The sequence below is a fragment of the Sus scrofa genome, chromosome 12 (genome assembly GCF_000003025.6).
Source record: "Sus scrofa isolate TJ Tabasco breed Duroc chromosome 12, Sscrofa11.1, whole genome shotgun sequence".
NCBI classification, from domain to species: domain Eukaryota; kingdom Metazoa; phylum Chordata; class Mammalia; order Artiodactyla; family Suidae; genus Sus; species Sus scrofa.
In genome coordinates, this window is record NC_010454.4 from 58,234,139 (window position 1) to 58,255,109 (window position 20,971).

The 20,971-nt window shown below is 46.4% G+C and overlaps 1 long non-coding RNA gene across 1 annotated transcript; it reads left to right on the forward strand.

Annotated features, from left to right (window-relative positions):
* On the forward strand, nt 350-13,426 carry LOC110255892. The gene is made up of 5 exons (XR_002336858.1): nt 350-1,220; nt 3,160-3,295; nt 4,785-4,881; nt 9,172-9,292; nt 10,744-13,426. It is a non-coding gene; the product is annotated as an uncharacterized LOC110255892 (long non-coding RNA).

Consider the following 20,971-nt stretch of genomic DNA (forward strand, 5'->3'; position numbering starts at 1 on the left):
AAAGGACACAGAGAACAGACCTGCAGTCGCCAAGGGGGAGGGGCAGGAAGGGCAGTGGATGAGGCGTTTGGGGTTAGTAGATGCAAACTCTTCCACTTAGAATGGGTAAGCAGTGAGGTCCTCCTGTACAGCACAGGGAACCATATCCAATCTGTTGGGATAAACCATGGTGGAAAAGAATACAAGAAAAGGAACACACACACACACACACACACACACACACACACACACACACACACACGACTGGGTTACTTTGCTCTACAGCAGAAATTGACACAACGTAAAGCAACTATACTCCAATACAAATAAAATTTAAAAATAAGTTAAGTAAATAAAAAAATAAATACCGCGAGAGTTAGGAAGAAAAAAAAAAAAAAAAAAGACCGACAATCCCAAGTGTTGGAGAAGGGACGGCAACACTGCTGTGTGTAGTGTAACTTGATTCAACGGCTTCATAAAATGTTTCTTGGGTCAACCGAAGCGAATCATAAATCAGAGTCTATGACTCAGTAATTGGCTTCCTAGCACTCTACCCAATAGGAAGGCAGACACGGAGTCACCCAAACACACATACCAGAATGTCCCTGGAGGCATTATTTGTCATAGTCAAAACATAGCAACAGCAAAGACTCCCTACAATGGAATGGACCTAGAAACTGTGCACTATTCACACCACGAAATTCTCTAGAGAATGAGACGAGACCATCCGCAAGCGCGGCCAACTCGCACAAAGAGCGTGTGAGTGAAATAAGCCCGACACGAAAGCATATGTACAGCACGAATCCATCTGTATAAGGCACAAAATAGGCCAAATGAATTCTGGTCTAAGAATTCATGACAGCAGAGGTTGTCTTCTGGGAGCGGGTAGTGGTTGGAAAGGGTCTCGACGGAGGCTCCTGGGATTCCGGCGATCTCTGCTTCTTGATCTGGTGCTTTCCCTCTGGGGTGTTCAGTTAGGGAAAATACATTAAGCTGCACAGACTGTAAGAGCACCGTGCCGTCGTCCCTCCGCAGCCCCGTTGGGTGGGAGGGGGACTGGTTCCAGGACCGAGATCTGCGCATGCTCAAGTGCCAGAGTCGGCCCTCTGTATCCGCGAGTGGATTCAACCAATCGCGGATCTTAAACATAGGACGTGCTCCGTGATTGGTTAAATCTGAGGCTACAAAACCCGCGGGTGCTAAGGGCCTACTCTGCCTCCGAAGGAAATGGCGATTGTTGGGTAAGTGTACCGTGTCACAAAAAGCGGGTTTAACTCTGTCCCTGTGCTGGGGTGTCAGGCCTGGGCACACGGACTTAACAGGGTCCTAAACCCACCTGAACCCAAGTGACACCTCAACCCAAAAGACGCATCTCCAGGCCTGGTTATGTCTTATTTATTCCTAAAGAGCAGAAACTGTGAAGTGGGACCCACAGACCTGATCTTTCTAAGCATTGCCCCAGCTCAGTACTTTAGTTTAATTTTAATTTTTATTTATTTATTTATTTATTTTTTTGTCTTTTTGCCATTTCTTGGGCCGCTCCCGCGGCATATGGAGGTTCCCAGGCTAGGGGTCTAATCGGAGCTATAGCTGCCAGCCTACGCCAGAGCCACCGCAACGCAGGATCCGAGCCACGTCTGCGACCTACACCACAGCTCACGGCAACGCCGGAACCTTGACCCACTGAGCAAGGGCAGGGACCGAACCCTCAACCTCATGGTTCCTTCGTTAACCACTGCGCCACGACGGTAACTCCTTTTTTTTTTTTTTTTTGTCAGTACTTTAATTTTTAAAAATACTTTATGTTTTTCTTTCATTTTATTGGCATATTGTTGACTGACAATGTCCTATTAGTTTCAGGTGTACAGCAACGCGAATCAGTCACACATATAAATATATCCATATTTTTCCCCATATAGGTTACTACAAACTATGGAGTAGATGCCCCGGGCTCTGCATTAGGCTCTTGTTAATCACCTATTTTATGCTGTGATGTGTATATGCTATCGCAGCCCTCTCAATCCCCCACCCCCAACCAGTGCTTTTATTTTAAAAATTAGTTGCAATGTGATTTCATACAAAAATCAGATTTCCATGTGGTCTTGGAATATTGGAAGATCTGGCAGTGCCGGTCACAACATCCCAGGGAAAGCCTGTCGCTGAAGGAGAGCTGCTTGTTGTCCTTCTGTGTGCCCACGGTCCCCACGTCTCCCACCTGCTGCTTCACTCACCGGTGTTCCCTGCCGGATCCCTGTGGGCTTGATGCTCCTGGCTTGGAGCTTCCCGTGTTGCTTTCCGACTCCCTTTTCAGTGGTGGATGTTACAGTGTTTCTCCTGCCATCTCTGTCCACGTCATGAGTTCCTACCTGTGGTTCATGGGATGCTGTTGTTTCCTTTCTACACCAGCTGATTTTCCGCATATATCCCTGCGATAGCTATAAACTACGTTGCTCACTAACATACACAGGACGAGAGTGAACGTTGTATTGCAAAGGATTTTCACGATCCGCTTCCTGGGACTGTGATTTGGATGGGTTGGTGTTTAAAGTGCTTGTGAAAGGCTTTCTCTCTCCCCCTACTGATTAGTCACTAATTTTGCAAATATTTGTTGGATGGCAGGCAGTGTTCTAGGCAAAGCGTTGTAGCAATAAGCGGCCCAACATCCCTGCCTACTTGGAGAGCAGACAGAAAATGTACAGCTCCACCCAAATCCTTGCATACACAGAGACTATAGGGTGAGAAGCTGCTAGGAAGCAAAATTAAGGAGGATGAGGAGTAGCATGTGAGACAGGGAGGGTAGGAGTAACCGATGAAGTCATAGTTGAGGTGCCTGAAAGAAGTCAGGTGGCCACCTGGGGAGGAAGTGTTCCGAGGAGAGTTGTGGCAAGTGAAAAGGTCCTGGGGCAGAAGCCAATGGTGGCCTTTGTAGGAACAGTAAGGAGGGGGTCACTGTGGCTGAGTGGGGGGTGATAGGAAGAGCAGTAGGAAAAGATGTCGGGGAGCAGAGGGGCGTGGGGACGGCAGGGTCTAACTGCGTGCAGACCTTCTTACGCAGGCAGAGGCTTGGGGACTTGTAGGTGTGCGCGAAGTCCATTGATGGGACTGGAGCAGGAAAGGGAGGTCTAGTTTTCTATGTCTTATTCTTTGCTGCTTCCTCTTTTCCTCCTTCCTTTTCTGTAGCCGAGGCCTGCCTGGAATCATTTTGTCCCGTTGAGTGCTTCTAAAGCCTAAGAGGTTGCTGACAGTACTAAGAGGTTGTTGGAAGTCCTTTTATACTTGAAAGTGACAACTCCTGAAAGGGGATAAGTAGCTGAAAGTAAGTCATTGGCGAAATAAGAATATTGTTATTTATTGGCGCTTTGCTATATAAGTCAGTTTATCTTATAGTTTGTGCTATTTGTTACATAAATACCCAATTTGCATTCTTGGTTTTTTTTTTTGGCCACACCCATAGCATATGGCATTTCCCTGGCCAGGGATGGAACCCACACCTCTGCAGCACACGGATCCAATGCAGTCAGATTTTTAACACTGTAAATCAGCTCTACTTCCAAATAAAATACAAATTAAGAAACTAAGGGATGTAGCGGCTCGGAAGTTCCCATTTTCTGGCGAGATGATAAGCAGGAGAGGAGAGAGATCCTGAAAGATTCCCGTGGAGAGAACTTTCCAGAGGCGGCCCCACTTGCCTCCTTCGTTAGGAGATTCCTCTTCGGCCTGATATTCTGTGGCTGGTTGATGGTGGTTTATAGCCCCGCGAGTTTCCTGCTTTCCCTGGCTTTAAAAGACGTTTTAATGGGAAACTGGAAACAATTTTCAACTGGAAATTTGTCCGTGGCCTGTTAACCGAAGGGGCCTGTGAGCCTCCGCGAGGGCCGGGTGGCTAATGAGGGAGGGGATGGGGCCGTGGGGATGCAGGGGTGGGGGCACGGCAACAAGCCTGGGAGAAAAAGGGCCCTGTTTGGAGCGTGGACCACCAGGGACCAGAGGTTAATTGTAACAGTAATGGGATATCTGGAGCCTAGTTAAGGAAATGAAACTGTAACTAGGTTAACGAGGAAGCTGAACGCTGCCGCGCATATGTTGAGTGAGGCTCGGGAGCAGGGGCTGGGTACCGCTCCTGGAGCAGGATGCTTCCGCCGCAAGTCAAGAGACCTCTGTGTCCACTGAGGAAGCCAGAGAGCTTCCCAGATAACAGACTCTCCGGATTTTGTCAACTCTCGGAATGATGACCTGGGTAACGCACCCAAGCGTCGGGGTTTGAGGGGTCCTGACCCATCGCAGAAGATTTTAAGCAGAACCCCGTCTTCCAGCACCAGACTGAAAGAAATGCAAATATAGTGATTAGATAATGGTTCCGTTGCCTTGTAAGGGTGGCACTTTCTCCCTCATTTCTTTTCCTCCATCTCTTCAACAAATGTTTATGGAGTGTCTAATGGTGTGATAAGCACGAGCCTGGTCCATGTAAACAAGTAATTAAAATAATCACAGACAAGGGTGATGGCGGATGTCTGAACCGAACCCCTTGGGAACGCGTACTTAGGTTTATCACTTATTTACACTCAGTTTCTTGAGACTGTGTCTACAAAAGGTAATCTTTTCATAAACCAAGAAGTCGATTTTTCTCTCGGGTTCTTTTTGTATGCATCTGTTTCCAATAAGAGGGAAGGTTTAGGCATCTTAGGGAAAGTCACCTGCCTGTCCGGCACCTGCTGGCATCTGGGAGAGCGAGGCAGGGGAATTGGATCAGGGTTTTGGCCAGAGGGATCCAGTTTTGTAAAGGTATGACCTCAACTCCTTTACAGCCAGGACGCAGATGGCATTGCCCTTCACGCGTGGTGGTGATAAAAGAGGCTGCTCCTGACAACTGCAAGATGACGTCTCCTTTGGATTGCGGCAAAGGTAACAGAAAAAGTCACACACCGCCTTTCTTAAAGCAACCCTCAGCTCATCTTGACATTTCCTCCTGTTTCTGTTGCATAAAGGTGATCTGGGCTTTGCCTCCCCCTCCCCGCCCTAACCCACATCATTTGTGACCCATTGTCTGTAAAATGGAGCTCAGAAGTTCCTATGCCTCCGCATTGATGTCAGTTAATTCTGGATAAATATTTTGGGACAGAAGAGAAGTGCCAATTTCAAATACAAGGCACACACGAATACCTTCTCTTTCTGAAAAGATCCAAACAGGATCCAAATGGGGCATTAGCCATCTCTGGTGCTGACACAGCCCGGGGCACGCCTCCCTCCCTGTTCTGTTTCGCTAGCATTTTCCTGGACTCTTCTTGCCCATTTTCTCTTCCTCTTGAACTTGAGAGTTTGCTTGCTACATTCCCTGAAGTTCCACAGGGGTTGAGATGAGAATGATTTGAATGTGTTTGTTCATTTGGGCAACACAAATCTTCCCAATGCGAAATTCTCTTGTCCAATAAATGATGTTATCCCTCCACTTATTCTTTTTTTTAAAATTTTGTCTTTTGTCCATTTTTAGGGCTGCTCTGGTAGCATATGGAGGTTCCCAGGCTAGAGGTCTAATCAGAGCTGCAGCCACCGGCCTACGCCAGAGCCACAGCAACTCAGGATCTGAGCCACGTCTGCGACCTACACCACAGCTCATGGCAACGCCGGATCCTTAACCCACTGAACGAGGCCAGGAATCAAACCACAATGTCACGGTTCCTAGTCGGATTTGTTTCCGCTGTGCCACGACGGGAACTCCCTAATTATTCCTTTATGTTCTTTTATAGTCTTGTGCATATGGGTGCTATGTATTCCCTTTAGGGGTTCTTTGTTCCTGTAGCTATGGTAAATACAGTGTCTTTGTTTTTCCTAAAATGCTTTCTAGCGAGTTGATGCTGGTGTGTAGCAGTGTTGTCTGGTGATTCCATATCCATCTGCTCTGGGGAGTCCTTGTGTTGGTCTCATAGTTTGGGGCAGATTCTCCTGAACGTGCTAAATAGATGATGTTATCATCGGAAAATCTAAAGAGTTTTTCCTCTCTTCCCCGATGTTTAGGGCTCTGTTTTTCCTTCCGTTAATGTACTGATCTGACTACACGAAGCACAGTCCTGTGTGAGCTGTAGTTTTCTGATGTTCCTCTTGTTTAGATTAGAAAGTTTTTTCGATTGCTCATTTACACAGGATTGCTTTCTTCCTTCCCTCTCCCCCACCCCTTTCTTTTTTTGGTCTTTTTAGGGCCTCACTCATGGCATATTCCCAGGCTAGGGGTCGGATTGGAGCTACAGTTGCTGGCCTGTGCCGCAGCCACAGCAACCCCAGATCAGAGCCACCTCTGCAACCTACACCATACCTCCCACGGCAATCCTGGATCCTTAATCCATGGAGCGAGGCCAGGGATTGAACCTGTGTCCTCATGGATCCTAGTTGGGTTCGTTGCTGCTGAGGCATGATGGGAGCTCCTCTCCCTTCCTTCCTTCCTCCCTCTCTCTTCCTTCCTTCCTTCCTTTCTTTCTCTCTTTATTTCTTTCTTTGTCTCTTTCTTTCTTTCTTTCTTTCTTTCTTTCTTTCTTTCTTTCTTTCTTTCTTTCTCTCTCTCTCTATCCTGTGAAAATGGTCTTTCTGTCCTTCCCTCCTGCTCTTTCGAAAGCTCTCCTTCATCAGGCTTTGAGGAATCACAGACAGGCTGGTTCTCCGCCCCCATTTCCCTGCTGGTGGGCTTTCTGCAAAACTGAGCTTTCGTCACCACCTTCTAGAAAATCCTCACATCAGTTGACTTTTCAGCAGTTTTTGAAAGAAAGTGGGTTTTCTCTGTGTCTCCACCAACCTTGACGGATTCGTCTCTGATGCTTCCACTGTGTTTGCTGAAGAGTATAACCGAGGAACCTTTTCAGCGTCAGGGTCTTCTTGTCAGGGAAAGGCTGACACGTGGACAATGCTGGTTATCAGCATGCATGCGTTGAGGACCACTGTCAGGCACACTTGGGCTTGGACGGCCATATGGTGAGAGAACTGTCTCCTAAGTGTTACAGTCCTGAGGCCAGAGGAGAAGAATCTTGCCTTACAGCCGAGTGGTATTTCCTGAGTAGAAACATCAGCCCCCAGATGTGGTGGTGACGGGGCCAGATGCTGCAGAGTTTCCTGATCTTACGTTTACGAAGTGCTCTTTTCACTTCGTGGAGTCACTAGAAGGCTAGTTCCAAACCACTTGCCGAATAAGTCCTGAGGAAGTTTAATGATTCTTTCCAGTGTGTTTCCTAGTGATTCCATGTGCTCTTAAATTATTCTCTCCTCAACCACCATCCCTTTCTGGGCTGTTACCATTTGTTAAAAACCAGACCTGTCAGAACAGGCTTCTGCTTCCATGAATGACGTGAATGAAAGGTTGGTATTTAAATGTTCTTTAAATGTAATAGGGAGGCTGGCTTAAGCCTTTGATGTCCCTGCGTCATCTAGTTTCCTGGGATCTTCTGTTTTTCCTTTAATATCTGAATACCAGTAGACGGCACCCATCCTGACAGACAGCATGGAGTTCAGCCCAACTAGTTCTGGGATTTTGAGGGAAGGGGCCCTTCCACAAACCCATCCTGCCTCCCCTCTCTCACCCCACCTCCTCCAGCTGTCCCACATGCTTTGTGGTTGCCACATCATGACCAGCCTTGTGGCTGCTTCCTTATCCCCTTCCCCCGGTTCCTCAAGGCAGAGCTCAAACCATCGATCATGTTAGATCACACTTTGCCAAAGACAGTGTGTGGCAGAGACGGCTTGTTTTCCTCAATATGTGTTCATTCCTTTTCACTTGACTAACAAAATCGCAAGGCTTGGCTGGATACATGGCTGGGAGTTAAACTCTATTTCCCAGCCTGGCTCTCGGTTTCATTCTGGCCAGAAAAATTGAAACAGAAGTGATAGAGTAGGGCATACAACTTCCAGGCTGAGTCTTTCAAAGAAAAGTAGAGATTTCTCTCCCTTTATCTACTGCCTGGCACGTGGATGTGTTGGCTGCTCTTAGAGCTGCCATCTTGGAGGAGAGGATGGAAGCTGTACGTGAAGGCCAGAAGGATCTGAGTCTCCAAAATCCTAGAGCCCCTGCATCAGCCTTGGATGCTTCAACTTGAAAAGGAAGGAGAGAGAAATAAACCTCAGTTGGGTTTTAGCTGCTAGGCTTTTGGTCTCGGTTGCACTTTTTTTTGTTTTTTGGGTTTTTTTTGTTTTTTTTTTTTTTTTTTGTCTTTTTGCTATTTCTTGGGCCGCTCCCGCGGCATATGGAGGTTCCCAGGCTAGGGGTCCAATCGGAGCTGTAGCCACCAGCCTACACCAGAGCCACAGCAATGTGGGATCCGAGCCACTTCTGCAACCCACACCACAGCTCATGGCAACGCCAGATCCCCTACCCACTGAGCAAGGGCAGGGACCGAACCCGCAACCTCGTGGTTCCTAGTCGGATTCGTTAACCACTGCGCCACGACAGGAACTCCTCGGTTGCGCTTTTAAGCAAATGGTCCAGCATTTAAACATGCACATTGCTACAACACAGGCACAATTAAGAAGAAAGGTTTGGAATTGCCTTCAGACTGTGTGTACAAGCCACACAATAAAATCCACCTTACTAATTAAAAGTCACACCTCATTTTGACATATATTGATATTGCCCAACTTGATCCCCTCCTTAAATCATCAGGCGGAGCTCTGAATGACCCTTAGCCACTTCTAGAAGTCAGACCTACCCTCCAAGGATACAGCTGTAAGTCTCTTTGCAGGATGCAGCCACAGTTCTAAAAATGATGGCAAAGAGAATTTCAGAAGTGGTAACAGTACAGCCTCCCTAAAGGAAGTCTGTCTCTTTCCAAGACAAAGAGGTCTTTGGGGAGTTTTAATTGATCATGAACTCGGTCAGTTTTCATGCATTTGCCAATAACTGGTGACACGGGCGTTGCAGCTAGAGTTTGTCACAAATTCTGCTTTGCTTATATCCCGATATCAGTGCTAAAACTCACCGTGATAGACATGAGCTGAGGTCCGGTTGCCCTCGGAATTTAGGGTCAAGCAGGTGGCCAGCGGGCAGAGGCATTTTACACCGAACCCGAATTGGTCTGAAACTCTGCCTTAGAAAGCAGCCTGCCTGTAAATATTTCACCCGGCGTCCGACAAAAGCTGGATGTATGTGAAGCCACTTCAGACAAAAAGCAGATAAATTCCTGCTTAACATGTACCTGATGCTTTATGATTTCTGCCCAGGTTCAGATTTCCTGGATCAAATGTTCCCAAGGCCCGCGAGGTCGTGTGGTTTCAGAGACATAAGCCAAGCTTGGTGTCTATTACAGAGAAGCCACCCCATCCAGGTGTGACCGCTCCAAAGGTACGTGTTAATCCCAATCTGATTTCATGTGTGTGCAACAGCTGTTGGGGACATTAGGGCTGCCATCTGTGTCCAATGCAGTGATTTCCTACCACTCAACCTCATATGGCTTGAAAGTTAATTTAGTGCATATTGGGAAATTCCTGAAACAACAGGAGACTTAACACCATTTTTCCATCAAATCCTTTGAGTTTTTTTTTTGTTGATGTTTAGAGAGCCGTTGGAGGTGTGAAACTGTGGGACTGGGGAATGGAAGGGTTTACTCATAAAATCTGGGACCCTTATTGGGAGTTCTTTCTCCAAGTTAAAACGCATGTGTTTTTCCAAGAATAAACCCAGTACCTTACTTGGAGTCAAAAGGGCTCTGAGCGTTCTGACCCAAATCCTGTGTTGTCCTCGATGGTTGTTTTCGGTACCACTTTGGGGATGCAGTGCTCGTCTCAGACTCAACTCTCCATCTGCACACGAGAATCTCCTGACCTGCACTATTGTTTAGCGGATAACTGGCCAACGGGGACCTGCTGTCTAGCACAGGGAACTCTACCCAATATCCTGTAATAACCTAGTGGGAAAAGAATCTGCAAAAGAGTGGATGTGTGTACCTGTGTAACTGAACCACTTTGTCGTGTAGTAGAAACTATCACAACAGCGTAAACCCACTATACTTTGATAATTTTTTTTTTTTTTGGCCTTTTTAGGGCCGCACCCGCAGCATATGGAAGTTCCCAGGCTAGGGATCGAATCAGAGCTGCAGCTGCCACCCTGCGCCACAGCCACAGCCACTGCAGATCCGAGCCACATCTGCCACTTACACCACAGCTCACAGCAGCACCAATCCTTAACCCACTGAGTGAGGCCAGGGATCGAACCTGTGTTCTCATGATGTCAGTCAGGTTCATTACCACTGAACCAAGATGGGAACTCCCAATAAAACTTTTACAAATGAAATAAAAAGGAGAAAATCTCATGGCTTGGATTTATGGCCAACCGTTTTACTTGTGAAAGGTAAAACTAATCAATCCATGGAAATGTTGAATTAAGAATTGGTGCTTTCTCACCTTTTTGAAATTGTTTTCTTTATTTTCCTGGACATTTATTGAATTAAAAACTTGCAGGGCATCTTCATGTAGTGTTCAGGGCACAGATGCAGGGACAGGAACCCGGCTCCCCTACTTGGTAAATATATCACTTGGGGAAGTTCCCGGGCCCTACCTCCATCTCCAACTGCTAAGTAGAATATTAGTACTTACCCGCTAGGGTTGCTGGGAGAATCCATGCCGTGACTGCATGTAGTGTGAATAATACTGTCATGGATGCTGGCCCTCTGGCAACAGAATTTAATATGCAAACGGTTGTGGCCTTAGGGGTTGGAGTACATTGCTTCAACTTTCTAAGCACCAGTTTGTACATCTGTCGACGGAGGATAAGAGCACCTCCCTGGTATCTTACAGAAATGCTGTGGTTCCCGTGAAACGAGATACGTAGGGGTGTTTTCTCAACAGTGATGCCTTATGGAGTTCAAAGTAAGTTTCATCATGTTCAGCTCTTAAAAGATCACTGTAGTGAAACTTCTTTGTTCAATTCCCCGGGTTATCCCTTCTGAGTAAAAACAGAGAAAAGAAAAGCAGGCTCAACACCTTGGCCGAGGAGAGGGAAATTCTTGATCACAATCCCGTGAACTCTGTAGTGAGGAAAAACACAGAGACTGGTGTTAGGAAGAGATGGTGGAGGCTGGACCACAAAACACAGTAAATCTTTACGAGGATGGATGCGGGCCGTCATGTGACCTGGGCTCGGCCAATTGGATGCTCCCAGGGTGGAATTTAACTCTCCGGTAGAGGAACAAGGAAATTGAAAACAGTCGCTTTGGGTTCCACGGCAGCCTCCGGATCCCTGTGCCCCTGCTCTGTGCAGATGTCCTGGTCTCTGACCCCCCGGTCTTCATTGCCCAGCCTGCTCTTTGGGTCAATTTGTCCTTTCTAATACATTTCTAATGCATTTTCTCTAGCCTAAGCCAGATTGATTTCTGTTGCTTGCAACACACGAGCCCTGCCAGATACCTGCCCTAACGTGTCTTATAAGCATGACACCAAAACTACTCATCTTCCCTGAACCTCTTCCATGCACCGTGTGTGGTGCACCCCAACTGCTCCCTTAATATCAAACTCTTAGAAACCACTGACTTCTTCCCCATGGGACAAATATTTACTGAGTATCTAGGCATCGTTTTGGGTACTGTGCATCAATGAACAGAATAGACCAAATCCTGTGTCCTCCTGAGTTTTCATCCTCATGGTGGAAGATAGATAATAAACAAAGTAGATATGTGTATGTATATGTGTAATTAGTCAGATACTAAAGTGCCTCGGGAAAACAATGACACTGAGAAAGAGGACAGAAAAGAGCCCAAGGCAAAGGGTTGTTGCAATTTTGAGTTACAAAGGAAGGCTCACGAGCAGAGGACATGTATCTGAAAGACATAGTGGAGAGATAGAGAGCCATGTGGATACCAGCAGGAACAGCATTTCTGGCAGAGGGAACAGACGATGCAAAGTGTCCTGGTGGAAAGTTGCCACCAGCGTTGAAGGGACGAGAACACTGCAGTGTAGCTGGAGTTGAGTGAGCAAAGGAAAAAGTAATAGGCATTGAGGTCAGGGAAGTAACGGGGAGTAGGGGGCAATCAAGGTAGGGCCGTTGTTAGGACTTTTTTTACCATAAGTTGAGAAAAGATTGGGTTTTCTTTTCTCGTGACACAGGAGTACCTGTGCATTTCTCTTCTGTACCAGCATCTGTTGGCTCTCAAGGACCTTTGCCATCTGGGCATGACCCAGGCCTTCCATCTCTGGCTTCAGGGCGCTGCCCCGCTTCGCCAGCCAGCCCGCTCTGATCCACTCCCCAAACTCCGGCATCCATGAAGGGCTGTTTCCAATCCCATCTTATCCTGACATTTTCCTCCCATCTCACCCACTTCTGAACCTCTTGTGGACTGACCTCCAGCAGAGACTTAGCACACAGCCCCTTGTATTTTATTGACTGTTTCGTGCCTGCCTTTTGTCCACCCCAAAACGAGAGATTGTAAACTGTGGGAACAAAGGCATCATGGCTCGGCCTCTTTGTCACCCCTCCAGAGCACGATGAAAAGCGGTTTCATGTTACTGGAAACAATCTCGGGGCTCTCAGCACGTCTGGGTTCTGTTTCAAAGGTTTACAATGGCCCCTTCTTTCCTAGGGGGTCTTGAAACGTCGCAAATGAATGTGTAACTACACGGTTTGCGGAGTAACAGAACGGAGTTCCAGGGGAGACCAAGCATCACAGTCCATTAAATCCGGGGTGTTCAGGGCAAGTCTCAACAGGCCTTGGTCCAGCAATCAAGGGACTCGGGGCCAGGCCAGCCAAGGTGTTGGGGCTTTGTCCGGCCCGAGAACAAGCTGTGATTGTCCACCCAGCACCGGCTGGGACCAACAAGCTTTCCCTCTGCGGCTGAATGGCACACACAGCCTTGGGACCCCAGATCCCGTGCAAGGTTAACTAGGATTCTGTAAACATTAACACCCACGGGAACGGTGTGCAGTAATTATGGAGGAGAGCACCGGGCCCCTAAGTACTTGTCAGTTTACAGAACGCACTCTGCAGGCCGGAGTGCAAATGTAACGCGCGCGGCGATGTTTATAGCTGTCGCAGCTCTGTAAACAGGCTGCCTGGGCAGGGACACTGCGTTGGCGTCTTTGTGGGAATGTACCTGCAAAAGCAGGCTGCAGACGCCTCCCTAGACAGATGCCTGAACTCACAAGGCCTCCAGACCCTTCACAGCAACTTCCCTCTTTTGCTTACATGGATGCCAGGGGTACAAAAGAAAATCTCTGACTTTGGTGGGGAAAAAAAAAAAAAGCCCTCAAACAAAAATCATGTTGTCCAGCTCTTACTCCCAGGGGGTTTCCGCGGAGACAGAATACATGCCTATTTCTCAAACTCCTATATTAGGAGTTCCTAGAGTCAGACGATCTGGGTTTGGTCACATCTGTGCCCTTAAATAATTGTGCAGGAGTTCCCGTTGTAGCTCAGTGGGTTAAGAACCTGGCTAGTATCCACGAAGATGCGGATTCAATCCCTGGCTTCGTTCAGTGGATTAAGGATCTGGTGTTGCTGCAAGCTGTGGTGTAGGTCACAGATGAGGCTCACATCCGATGTGGCTGTGGCTGTGGTGTAGGCCGGGGGCTGCAGCTCTGATTCAGGGCCTAGCCTGGGAACATGCATAGCCACAGGTGTGGCCCTAAAAAGAAAATAAGTAAATAAATAAATAGTTACTCACTGTTGGCCATGTTAAACTCTTGGAGTCTGAATTTAAGGAGGTGCCGGGTGAAATCTTTAATGTCGCTTTTTGTTTCACGTCCTGTGTCTGAGTGTTTCTTTGAGCCCCAGGGATGAGTCTGTGTTACCATAAAGCCATGGAGCTGCTAATGCTGGTTTCTGGAGCAGAAAAAGAACTTTAGAGAAAGTCCAGTCATTTTTCCTTATTGTAACAGTAAGACACTGACTCCTAGAATCTGTGAATAACTTCTCAAAGTCACACAGCCACTTACAGGGCTGAAGCTCACATGCTCATCTCTAGCCCTCAATCCAGAAGCTTCCTGTTATAGCCAAAGCTTTTGAAAAGCCTTGTGTAAAAGACTTAAACTGACACTACAGAAAAGAAGCTATCCAAATGATCCGTAAGAACATAAAAAATTGCCCCACCTCCTTAGCATCAGGGAAATACAACTTTAAAAGACAAAGACATCAGCAAAAGGGAAGAAAAGACTGGAGTTCCCATTGTGGCACAGCGGAAATGCATCTGACTAGTAACCAGGAGCACGCAGGTTCAACCCCTGGCCTCACTCAGTGGGTTAAGGATCCAACATTGCTGTGAGCTGTGGTGGAGATCACAGATGTGGCTCGGATCTGGCATTGTTGCAGCTGTGGTGTAGGCTGGCAGCTGTAGCTCCAATTCGAGCCCTAGCCTGGGAACCTCCATATGCCTCCATATGCCTGGGAACCTCCATATGCCTCGGGGGAGCCCTAAAGGGAAAAAAAAAAAGGTAAGGGAAGAAAAGACTGATAATGCAAATGTTGATGAGCACATGGAGCACCTGGAATGCTCGTCCGTGGCTGGTGGGAATATGCACAGAGCAGCCACGGCAGAGAACAGTCATCAATTCTCGCAGAGTCAGGCGTGATGGCAAATGACTCAGCAATTCCACTTAGGCATTTACCCAAGAAACATGAACATGTGCACACTGAGACTTGCACACAAATGATCGGAACAGCTTTATTCCATAATATCTCCAAGTAAAAATAGACTCACCATATGATCCAGCCGTCCCACACATGGTCATGTGTCCGAACAAAACTCTTAATTTGGAAATATACATGGAACGCTATATTCACTGCAGCACTATTCACAGTAGCCAAGACATGGAAACCACATAAATGTCCATCAACAGATGAATGGATGAAGAAGGTGTGGGACAAATACACAATGGAATATTACTCAGCCATAAAAAAGAATGAAATAGTGCCTTTTGAAGCAACATGAATGGACCTTGAGCGGACTATATCAAGTGGAGTTAGTCAAACATGTTAGTCAAAATGGAATCTTAAAAAAAATGACAAAATAATCTTATTTATAAAACAGAAGCAGACTCAGAGACTTAGAAAACAAACCTAGGGTTACCACAGGAGAAACGGGGCATAAATTAGGGGTTTTGGATGAACAGATATACACACAACTATATAAAACAGATAAACAACAAGAACCTGCCTATAGCATAGGGAACTACATTCAATCTCTTGTAATCACCTATAATGAAAAACAATCTGAAAGTGAAGAGATATAAATATATATCTGTACAACAGAATCACTTTGCTGTACACCTGAAACATTGTAAATCAACTAGACTTCAATTAAAAAAAATAATAAAAATAATGGCTCCAGACCGGAAACTACCCAAAATACATCAACAGGCAAAAATTCTGGTATATCCATCCCATGAAAAACTACGTAGGATAAAAAAAGGAAGCACTTACTGTTCCAAGCAAAAACGTAGATGAATATAATAATATCTTGATCATATATCGTAATGGTGATGTAATAATGAATAAATATAAAACGCTTAAGAAGCTAGGCATTGAGTCCATACTGAAGGAGGTCATTTGTAGGAATTCCTAGAAAGGCAGATGGGCTGATTCCCTGGGGCTGGAGCTGAGTAAGGGGACTGCAGGGGCCCTGGAAATGTTTTCTGCCTGCATTCCCGTGCCGGTAACACAGGCACACGTTTGTCAAAACTCTCCCCAGTGTGCACTTAACGCGAGTCTATTCTACTGTGTGTAAATTGTGCCTCAGTGATGTTGGCAGAATAAAATAGTGACCCCTGCCCCGCCGCAGGCACTGTGTGCAACCAGGGCCATGTGTGACTTTGATGGTTCAGTCGAGAAAGTCTCAGAGGCTGCGGTGGGGCCTGGCTGGGCAGGTGGCAGGGTGACGAGGCCCGCCCTCCAGGGTCCCCTCGCCGGCCTGCAGGCCCCCCAGACCCGGCCCGTCCACTGCTTTCTCATGTCCCCTGGAGCAGAGCCGGCCCCAAGCCAGGGCAGAGGCAGATAAACCACTTTACCACGTTTCTCTTGGATGGAAATCCTTGTTCAGCTTGCCGGGGATGTGTTTATAAATCCGCATTCTGCAAGATTTAGATTTGCAGCCAGGAAGGGTACCCGGCTCTTTCTAAAGCAAGCAGGCTCTTCGGAGAGCAGGTGTCCCCAGAGGAGGCAGAGCAGACCCATAGCTCGCAGTGTGGGGTGTGTGTCTGGGGCGGGGGGGGACCCCCACTAAGAACTGAGATTCCCTGAGGCTGGGATGTAAGGCAAAAGGATGAGGCGGTGTGAGAAAGCGTTTGCAGTGGCTGTTTTGATGCTGCACAACCTGCTTGACCTCAAATCTCCTCTGACTGTGGAAGAAAGGCTTTTTAATCAAATAACTGATATGCACAGAGGATCCAGGCGTCTGACTGGATGTGCCAGGTGCTCGGGGAGGCAGGTGTTTCTTGGAAGAGGGTTGGGTCTGGTCTAAAGGGAACGACGTGCAGGAATGACGACCGGCCCCGCCCCAGGCCTCTGCTGCAGGGCTGGAGCCCTCAGCTCCCCACCGCTCCTTGGACCCGTCCGTCCCCACACTGGGCTCCCTTTGGGTCCAGACTCTGGAGCCGCAGACCTGCCTCGGCCTTCTCGGCTTTTGGGTGTCCTGTTTCTCCAGGCAGGGGGACCTGACCTTGGCCCAGCCCAGAGCATCCCCTCCCACACCAGGCAGCCCGCAGGCTGCCCCTTCTCTCTGGGCAGAATGCTAAGCGGGGACTAGATGCTGCCAGCTCCAAAGGGAAAGACTAGAAAACTGTGTGTCGTGGCTAGGACCCTTTTTCACATGGGGTCCCAGGTCTGTAAATAATCAGTCTGCTCCACGATAGGACCAAGGATGGAAATTAGGAAAAGCCCAAAGTAGGTGTAAAACCAAGCAGGAAATGACTTCCGGACGTAGGCGGAGAGTGTTCGCTGCAGTGTTATTTACACCGGCAGAAAAGTGGACAGGTCCTTGGTGTCCCACAACAAAAATAATAATTATAGACCATCCGTGTGATGGAAATTAGACAGGATGATATTGAAGAATTCCCAGGAAGGATGAAATGCTAATACACCGATACACGACCAAGACAAAACATGCAAGCATATTTAGTAGAATTCCAGTGTTGGAAAAATAAACACTCGCAGTGCTAGTGATCAGCACCAGTATGTAGCGTTACACGCGGCTTCTGTTGTCCCCTCTGCAGTTCTTAGTATTTAGTTTGCCTTCTAGTTTGTGGGTGTTGCTGCTGCTCTAACTTCCTTTGGCATCTTTCTGTTTTACTGTTGCTGTCGATGGTGGAGTTTTGGTATGTGTTTGCCTTGTTTAATTTCTCTTTGCGTGGTATATTTTTCCATTATTTGTTTTTAGAACTTCAGGCAGAGCTTTTGAATATGGGTGAGATGTCGCTTATAAATAGCAGAATACCTGTTTTTTTCCTCCAGCAAATCTGAGGGTCTCTGACTAATGTGTGAATTACATCCGCTCACATTTATTTTGATGAATTACATTTTTATTTTGTAATTTTTATTAACATGCTTTTTCTTTGGTTTGTTTTTGATACTTTTGCTTTCTATTGAATGGATAAAACACCTTTTATGATGCTTTTTTTTTCCTGTTTTCTCATTTGGAAATCAGATATTGTATTTGTACGCCCTTAGCTGTCAGCCTAAAATTTCTAATACTTATACTGAACTTTACGTGTGACTAACAAAGTCTAAACGATATCTGATAGCACATTAAGAAATAAACATGCTTTGATTTGTTTTCAGCTACCTCCTCCCATCTTTCATATAATTTTTATCTAGTACTACTTCTCTAGTTCTGCTTTGTTTTACAACATATGGTAATAACATATCTCTCAATATTTTTACTGTCCATTGTTATTTAAATTTTCTAACATGATTTGTAATGGTTTTTTCTCTCTTTTTTTTTTTTTTTTGGCAGCACCTACAGCAAATGGAGGTTTCCAGGCTAGGGGTCAAGTTGGAGCTGCAGCTGCCGGCCTACACCACAGCCACAACAACGCTGGATCCCAGCTGCATCTGCGAGCTATACCACAGCTTGTGGCAAAGCCGGATCCATAACCCACTGAGGAAGGACAGGGATCAAAGCCTGTGTCTTCATGGATATTAATCATACTAGTCAGGTCCTTAACCCACTGAGCCACCAGGAAACTCTTTCCTTTTTTTAAAACTAAAGGACATACACCCATTTATAGCATGTCAACAAGAGTCTCTAGGTTGTAAATTCTTCATATTTGTAGACCTGCTAATGTCTTTATTTTGTTCTTATTCTTTTAAAAGTTATTTTGATTTATTAAATACGTTAGAGACAGAAAACACAAACAGTAATGTAACAATAATGTAACATTTTGCTATTTTTGCTTCATATATTTTAAAGGTCTGTAAAAAGGGAGTGAAAAATCTCCCTTTCCAGTTTCTTCCTCGGGATAATTAGCATCTTGAAGTAGGTGTGAATCATTCTCATGTATGTTTTTTTACATTTACCACATGTAAAAATGTGGAGGGACCACATGTACCTCCTTGTACATGGATAGTATTGTGTTATAATATGACTAACCTCGTTGCATTTTTTTCCACTCGTGTCTTTGAAATTTTCCCTATTGACACACAGGTCTATGTATTTTACTTGCAATATAGTGAAATCATGGTATCAGCAAACCACCATTTAATCATAGATACCTTTACCAAAGGGGAGTTGGCCTGTGTGCATGTTTCATTATCACATTTCATTGCTACAAATAACGTCTTGTAATAATTCATTATTACAAATAACGTAGCAACCTATTTTGTTATAAATGTTTCCTTTCACACGTGTGTGAGAATTTCTCCGGAGTAGAAGCTGCAAACAATTTTTGCATGTGTTGCAGAGCACACGTCTTTAGTGAGACCGCTTAATGTCAAAATTAATTGTTCCAAATTATACCCCTACCTGCAATGTATAAAAGTTGCCCTTTTCCCACACTTGATATTATCGGTCTGTTTAATTATTCTCAAGCTGATGAGTAAGAAGGACTATCTCCTGAAGGTTTTCAGTGGAGTTTTCTTGATTACTGGTGGGCCCAGCCAGCTTTCCATATGTTAATTAAGCCTTTGGGTCTTTTTTCAGTGTGTTGCCTCTTACTAGCTCTGCCCACTTTTTTTTTTTCTCTTGGCTTGTTTATCTTTTATTAATTTTTAAGGAGTTCTTTCTATATTTTAAATACTGGAAGCTTACAGGAGAGCATCTCTCTGATATGGCCTCTGTCTCATCATTTCTTATTTGTTCTTCTGGAATAAATGGGTGCTGGATTATTGCTCTCTCTTTCCCGGTTCTCATAACGCTTTTCTTTCTTTTTTTAGTGTCTGATCTTGTTGTATGTTTTCCGTGTGTGTTTTTTTTGGGGGGGGCACACCCACAGCATATGGAGGTTCCCAGGCTAGGGGTCAAATCAGAGCTGTAGCCGCGGGGCTACATCAGAGCCACAGCAACGTCAGATCAGAGCTGCATCTGTAAACTACACCACCGCCCACAGCAACGCTGGATCCTTAACCCACTGAGTGAGGCCAGGGATCAAACCTGCGTCCTCATGGTAACTAGTCAGATTCATTTCCGCTGAGCCACGCTGGGAACTCCCCATGTGATTTTTTTAGTTCAATCTTTCATTTCACTAATTTTCCTCTGCCGTTTCTACTATTTAGCCCACTAATTTATTTATTCACTCATTCATTGACAAATATTTATTGGCCGCATAGGAGTATCAGATACTATTCTCAGTGCTAGAGCTTAAACAGCAAACAAAAAAACACACAAACTCTGCCTTTATGTACATTTTTTTCTATTAGGTAAAATTCTACTGAGCTTTAAATTATATATTATATTTGCCTTTTTTATTTGAAGGATTTCTATGTTGTTCTTTTTTTTTTAGGGCCCTGCCCATGGCATATGGAAGTGCCAGGGCCAGGGACTAAACCCAAGCCAGAGCAGAGACAACACAGTATCCTTAGCCATTAGACCACCAGGGAACTCCCGAAAGGGGTTCTGTATAATATATTTCCACACCTATAATTCTGAACCTGTATCCCCAGCCCAGGCTTCTCCTCTGAGTTCTGGGTGTGGGTTTACCAAACACCTCTAATATTTCTACCGGGAAACTTCCAGCTCATCATGAAAAAAGCCGATGGAACACTCCCCACCACTTCTCAGATTGCTCTTCCTCCTAAACTCCCTCACCTGGTGGCTTTGCCAGCCTGTCGATCTTTCCCAAGTGGGAAAGTCACCCCACCCTTTTCCGTGCTCCTCGCTTTGACTCTCACTCTGAGGTTCCCATGGCCTGTGGAACCATCTCCTGTGTGTTTCTTGACACCCCCACCCCGCCTTCCTCCCTTCCATCCCCACCACTCCAGAGCTCTGGTTGTAAGAGGCCGCCCCGTCGTTTGTCACCATGGAGGGAGGCACAGCCTCTTCGCCGTCTCCCTCTCTCTCCTCTCCCTTGTCTTCAGTTCAGCCTCCAACCTGCAGCCAGAACGGGCTCATGAAAATGCTGACCAATCAGGGCGCTTCCCTGCAGTGCCAGGGCAGACCACCAAAGACTGGTGTCTCCTTCTCACAGTGTGGAGCTCTTGCAGGAAGCCGCTGCCCGCAGGGCCAGAGGCTAAGTACCGCAGGTGCCCCGCTGCATTTGGGTCGAGCCCTATGGTTAGTTCTGGCCACGGAGGCTCAGAGAAGTGACGTGTGTGTGCCTTTCTGGGCTGAAGTGCTGGGAAACCTTCCCAGGCAGCAACGCTCCCACCGGGAGCAACCCCGGGCGCTCCGGGTGATCGCGATGGAATCACACAGTTTCTGGAGTCTCTGATCCAGAGCCACTCTTGGATCAAAGCCGTCCAACCAGGAACACCCCCAGTGGACTGGACCAGAAATCAGAAACAGAGCTTTGTGTTAAGCCACTGAAAAGGCAGGGATTATTTGGTTCATCAGCTGGAGTAACCCTCCCTAACCTTTTGATTAAATCCTGACATTTCCTTAGAAAGAG